The 6512-nt window shown below is 37.7% G+C and overlaps 1 protein-coding gene across 2 annotated transcripts in view; it reads right to left on the bottom strand.

Annotated features, from left to right (window-relative positions):
- The window catches only part of SPARCL1 (SPARC-like 1 (hevin)), a 51774-nt gene extending 47512 nt beyond the window's left edge, over positions 1-4262 (bottom strand). Inside the window, exon 1 of one of the 2 annotated variants that reach the window (XM_004681137.2) lies at positions 3823-4262. The gene's annotated coding sequence lies outside the window, so the exon portion shown is untranslated. The remainder of the gene's footprint in view (positions 1-3822) is intronic. The other variant, XM_012724216.1, reaches the window with a different exon arrangement.
- Between the last annotated feature and the right edge of the window lie 2250 nt (positions 4263-6512).

The following is a 6512-nucleotide window of genomic DNA, read 5'->3' as shown; positions in this document are numbered from 1 at the left end:
TTGGTGATGGGAAACCTGCGGGGATTACAATCGGGATGGAAAAAAAAATGTACAAAATGATGTAAAAATAAACTTTTGTAATAAAAAAAAATGAATTTGCTTTTCCTTTATATTGCGGCAGCATTGGTTTACAACACTGGATATAATTCAGAACTACAGGATCACACCCAGAGGTGTAGGTTACCATCCCCACTCCCCACTAGGAAAATGGGGTGACGGGCGGGATGTGCAATATGGGCTACAGAGTGAGGTTGTTTCTATTTCTCTTCTTGTAAGGGTCTTCCCGCTTTTTTCCCCTCCTGGTGCTACCGTAAACTGGTCACCCATTTAGTTGTTTTCTTGTTCATTTTTTAAACATCCATTCATTGAATCTTTAAAGGAAACATTTAGCTACTGCGATTGGTGTAATTAAAGTGGTTGCATAATAGAAAGGAAACAAGCCAGGAGTGGAGACTTCATTTCTAAAGACGGATTTGAAGCAGACTAAGACTTATTTCAGAGTGGGTCATGAAACTCTTCTCTATACCCTTTCATTGCTATGACGACAAGCTGCTCCTGCTACATGTAGCCAGAAAAAGCAGCTGACATTTCAATGCTAGGAACACAGGGGAGAGGGTGACAAAAACAAAAAACAAAAACTGAGCTCTTTCATTCGAATTTCAGTTGAAAGTAAAAAATCCTTGCTAACGCAAGTCAAAACCCCTATTCTTGCTTTTAGAAAAGATAAGAAAAGAGAAATGTTGGAGGCCCTCTCCCTGGTCCAAGTAGGCCAGTTAAACAGAATTGACTGCAAAGTAGCATTTTGTCTCTCTTCTTAATAGCAATCTGAAACAGAAAACTCTCTTTGGTTTCGTTTGACTTGGCCATTAAGAAGCAACTAATTGATGAAGCATAAAGAATACTATACTTCATGTTGAGACCCTCTAGGGGAACCCAGTAGTATCAGATTTATTTTTCCATTTCATTGGATATAAAGGAACAAAGAATTTAAAGAATATTTTCTTCTTGATCCCCAATTTTACTACCAGAAAGGTCACTTGGATTGCATAACTGAAACCTTTCTCACTAATACATGAGATTTCTTGTAAGGAATCAGAAAATCTCCTGTGTGTTTAGTATACTCTGCCAGATATTAGGCAAGGCATTTAACTAACCAACATCTTATTTAATTCCTATTTCAATCCCATTTGAGAGTATTCTTATCATTATTTCCACAAAATTTGGGTAAACTGAGTCTAGGAGGCTTGACATGACTGTCTGAGTTCACAGTGAGAGAGAGCCAGGATTCAAACCCACGTGTGTTACATTCTGAAATCCATGCTGTGTTCACACCACAGTGCTGATATGAACATAGACCTAACATAGACACACACACATGCACCTACACAGAGACTTACCCCAGCCCCCAGCAAAATATGGAATACAAGGAAGGATAGATACCCTGAGGAGTAACCTAGAGTCAATTCCCTTTCAACCTGGTATCAGTTGGGATAGGTAGGCCACTAATGCTTTCAAATTAACTGTGATTATTGATTACTTCCTGTATGCCAGACTTGGCTATTTCTTCACTCAGTTCTTAGAACAAATCTCTGCTATAGTAATTAATTTTATGATCCACACTTTCACAAATGGGGGGACTAAGATTCAAAGAGTCATTTGCCCAAAGTCATAGAAGTTGGTAAAACCTAGATGTAAACTAAGACTGTTTCCAGAGTCCACAATCTTAACTTTTTTTTGGGGGGGGGGCAAAAGATATTTTAATGTTTTATTTCGTTTGTTACTTCCCTATATTCTGAATTTATATAATTGTACTGCCTCCTTTCATGTTTGGTTTGAGGTATTTTATTTTCTCCATTTCTGTTTTGTGTATTTACAATCCCAGGCCCCAATTTCTCTCACCCGTGAGACATGTGTAAGGAGTGGAAGCAGGTATAGGCCACGCGCTTACTCACTTTTAATACCATCTCCTGATGACTCGTCAAGACCGCACACTGTTTCTGTGAGTTCTGTCCATCTTTTGATGTCTAAAACAAAAGTAGCTAGCTGCTACCTATGGTGCCACCATTGCAGACTCATTAATGGTGGAAGGTAGCCCATGTAATCCCTGATATGTAGGTATCAGTCTAGTTGGGCAGCTTTTGGACAGCCAGGCCTACTGTGGAAATTGTCTTAGAATTATGGGGTCCGCTATTCTTCTACATTCGGTTGTTTCAATGTTGTTATGTGAGGGTATGTTCTTGGTGGAAAAGGATTTCCAATATCTTATGCAGATTGTTGCTAACCTTAACAATTTTTGTACTGTTAAATATAAACTGAGCAAAAGCAAGAAATAGTGAAGAGGAAACTAGATGAGTAATGTTTTGCAGTAGTCTAGATACATTATTAACTAATTCACTTCTATCATCACTAATATTTTTATTTGATTGATAAGTGGAACTTGCATGTGAGACTATTGGGGGTTAAATACCAAAGAGCCTGGAAAGGAAACCCCAGTACTTTAGCTGCTAACTGGTTATACAGAAATTCCCTGTAAGAAAACATTCATTAATAACATATACATATTTTTTTCTAAAATGCACAAAGTAGCGTTAGTCGATGGGGTGATAAACAGATGAAATAACATTGTTTTGCTAGATCTGTTTGAATGAGCAGAAATATAAACTTAATTCTTTCCTACGATGAGTGTCCTTTAAAAAATATATAACTAACAATAGTTATAACCATCAAGATTTAGCTGAATAAACTGTGAACTGAAAAAAAAAAAAAAAAGCCTGTAATCCACGAGAAACGAGAGAATTAAAAGAAAGATTTCTGCTGAGTTGAACTGAGTGAACGTTTCTAGTCTCAGGGTATGTAGGCTTTGTGCCAGAAGAGGGCTCAGCTCAATGCCAAGGTGACATATTTAACCTCGACAGATTAAAGGCAGAGCAAAAGAGATACTCTTCCTGCAGTACCTCTTGGTTATGTGTCAGTAGTATTGACCTGCAGTGGCAAGCAAGGTTTTCACTGCAGGTAACCTCTAATAAAGACCAGGGAGGAATGAGTGAGCATGACTTGCATTATTGTTGTGTGGCAGAAGACAGAGCAGATATGGTGGTATCTTGTGAGTTATCATAATCTCATTAGCTCTTCAACTCATCTCCTGCCTTTTTGCCTACTTAATGAAGGCATCATTAGGAATTACAGATACTTATGTATGTGGGTGTGCATTTAAAACTGATAGAAGACAAAAAAATAATGAGCCATAAAACTATTCAAGAGAGCCAGAAAAGTGATAATTAATAGTCATAATAACCAAAAAATAAATAACCAAGGATAGTACATAGGAATTTTCCTACCTTTAGGAAAAACAAATTGTTCCATTTTTGCATTACTGTTAAGTACTGACAATGATGATCATTGAATAACTTCAGTTAATTTTAACATGGAAAACACACAAATGATTTGATTTGAAAGCATTTTCAAAACTACTTTCCTTATGATTTTTAATGTATTAAGTAAAACATTTCTACAAAAACACATTTCAGGATTCAGATTTCATTAGGTTATTAATGCTAACCTGATTAACAATAGTTCTACATGTGATCTTGATTTCTCCTAAAACCATCTGTTATTAGTTCTTATAATGTAATCTTGTCCATGAAAAGGAAACATAAACGCAAAGGTTACGGTCCCTATTAACTTTCCTATAAATCATACAAAGGCTTTTTTTTTGTAAATAAATATCTTTCTATTATCTAAGCAAAATATTAACTTTATTAGATCATGCAAATAAGTTTAACAAATGCAATTAGACAACACATTAAATTAATTAAAATTTACCTTCTTGTGGGTGGCTGTACCCAGGTCCTTGGTAGAAAATTCAAGTTGAATCCCCTCTTCACACAGCCAGGAAATAAAAGTTTGACTAATACCCAAGAGAAACTCTTTAAATCTCGTACCTCGTTAGCTTTGCTTCTTTGTCCAGAAACACATTCAAGTGTATTGGAATTGAAATTCTGCGTCTCTGTCAACTCTTTGGGGTCTGAAGTGACAGCGAGAATTTGGAGGTTGGCGCTGGGAGGATTTTAGATTGTCATAGTGTTTTTTTTTTTTTTTTAATTTTGTCGCAGATCCCTGCGGCTCCTCAGCAGGCAGGCTTCTCCTCCCCTCTCTCCTTTCCTCCCTCCGTCCCTCCTTTCCTCTTCTCGGAGAGCTCGGGAAGCTAACAGGCAGCACAAGCCCCTGGGACGGCGCTAATACTGCCGGAACACAGGGGGTTAACAATCCTTCCCTCAAGAGCTCGCTGGTTCCGGAGCCTCATAACTTGGCCTGAATAAAGGCACTTGGCTCTTTATGCATTTTTTTTTTCTTTTTCAAACAACTCTGAAAGGTTTTACAAGCAGAATCGTTTAAATTTATTTATTTATTTATTTTATTTTTATGATGTTGAAAAGAAACTCCATACGGTTTTTTGTTCCTCAAGGAAATTGGTGGTGGGGGTGGGTGTTAAGGCCGGGGAGAAGATGCATTGCGGCAGCTGCACTTTTACATTGCTTAATTGGAAACTGTTCTCATGAACACAGTCTGAACATTAGTAAGAGCAGAGTGCTTTAGGAGTTCTTTGAATGACCTTCAGAAATTTACAGATATATGAAGCATCACCACTTTCTATCAGATCACTTGTATGCTGAGAAAGGGAGCAGTTCATAGACTGTTAACAGCCCCCACACAATTCCTTACTAAAACCCCCATATGATTATTGGTCTACAGCAAGGATTGTATTTTCCTGTGAAATGGACTAGAGGTAGGTACTTATTTCTGTCTTGGCATCCAGATTGTTTATATAAGTGTCTAATCTCTCCTACTGTTACTTCTGCATTTATTACACATTATTATGTGTCAGACACCGTGTTAACAGTTTTTGTGCATTATTTCAGTGGCTCCTCACAAGTCTATATGAGGTGAGTATTAGCATTTCCCATCTGAGGGTGTCATTACATAGCAGTAAAGTCTGCCTCACAGCTTGGGTATGAATCTTGGCTTCATCCCTCCCTAACTCTATGATCTGGGACCTGTTATATAACCTGTCAAAGCACCAGCGTCCTTCTTTATTGGGGATATAAATACAGGGTTGATAATGGTATCCATCTCAGGTAATTGTTCTGATTTTTAAAATTGTTCTGAGTTTCAGTAAGTAAATGCAAATGCTAGAACACTGCCAGCCATGAGGCAGATACTCAAGAAGTGTTAGTTATTGTGGTGGCAAATGAGGAAATGAAAACTCAGTAAAGTTGAGGGATTCTTCTGGAGCCTCTAGTTTGAAACTTGCAGAGTAGGATTCCAACTCAGCTAACTTGACCAACTGTACTGCTTCTGATTCTCAGTCTCCAGGCTTACTAATACCTGGTTCTGAGCAAGCTGTCAGCTTCTTAAGGGTAGCGACATTTTCCCCTCACCCCCATGTGCCCAGAACAGTGATTTGTGTACTGAAAATACTCCATTAACATTAGCTAATGGTTTTGATATAATTTAATTCACATTTCTACATTTATGCCAAGGCAAATCCAAAGCAAAATAACAATAAAATCAATAACCACAAAAATAAACAAAAAGCCCACCTACCGTTCTAGGGAAATATGCCCTTAGACTATTGTCTTCAAACATGTTAGAAACGTTTGCCCTATTTATCCTTTAGAACACCAAGAGAAAGGTAAGGAGAATTATCTCTATTTTGCAGTTGGGGAAATTTGGGAGCAGAGGAAACTGGGCACTTTGCCTGGGAACCGAAAACAAGTCACAGTGCAGCTGGGAGCCGTCTCACATCTCTAGAATCAGGAGTGCTTGTTCCAAATCCCCTTTCCAGGCACAGGGTAGATGACGTGACATCCTTTGCCTCAGACAATGGGATGTTTTCCTTAGCCAAGGTCTAAAGTGTGTGCAGTCTCCTGAGATGTAACATCAAAGGCGTGGGCTATCTTTGACTGAACCTTGTCTCTGTCTTTGTGTACAGAGACACTTGGGTATCTGAGAAGTGTGAGACACATGTCCTGATACCTTAGCAGCTCCTGAGAGGCTTGGGCTTGGTAGACCACTGTGGGATAAGTAGGACAAGAATTTCTACAGTTTTTATCAGGGTTGGGAAAAAAAGATTTTCTTGGGAACCCAAAATGTTAACTTGTTATTCTAACAGCATTCCTCTTTCATTTGAGTTGGCTTTATGAAACTGACTTCAGATATTTTTATCAATTTAATGAGTGTGTCAAGAAAGTTTTAGTTAGAGGAGATTTGACCAACAAAATATTTTTTCTAATACTGAAATTAAAGTTTTGTTTCTACAGTTGACTAAAATAAAATTTCTTATAGAAACATATGCTAAAATTTAAAAATTGGTTCGAGTCAATGTAATCAGCTCTTTCATGTGAATATTTACTTCATCTGTTGATGGCAAAACTTGAGAATTTTGAGAGGTGTATTGGATGTTTTCTCTAGATCTTTTTAATCTGTCACACTATTAAAAAGATCAATTTGGG

This window comes from Condylura cristata, unplaced genomic scaffold (assembly GCF_000260355.1).
Source record: "Condylura cristata isolate star-nosed mole 26May11 unplaced genomic scaffold, ConCri1.0 scaffold00012, whole genome shotgun sequence".
Lineage (NCBI taxonomy): Eukaryota > Metazoa > Chordata > Mammalia > Eulipotyphla > Talpidae > Condylura > Condylura cristata.
This window is presented reverse-complemented; position numbering and strand designations above follow the sequence as displayed.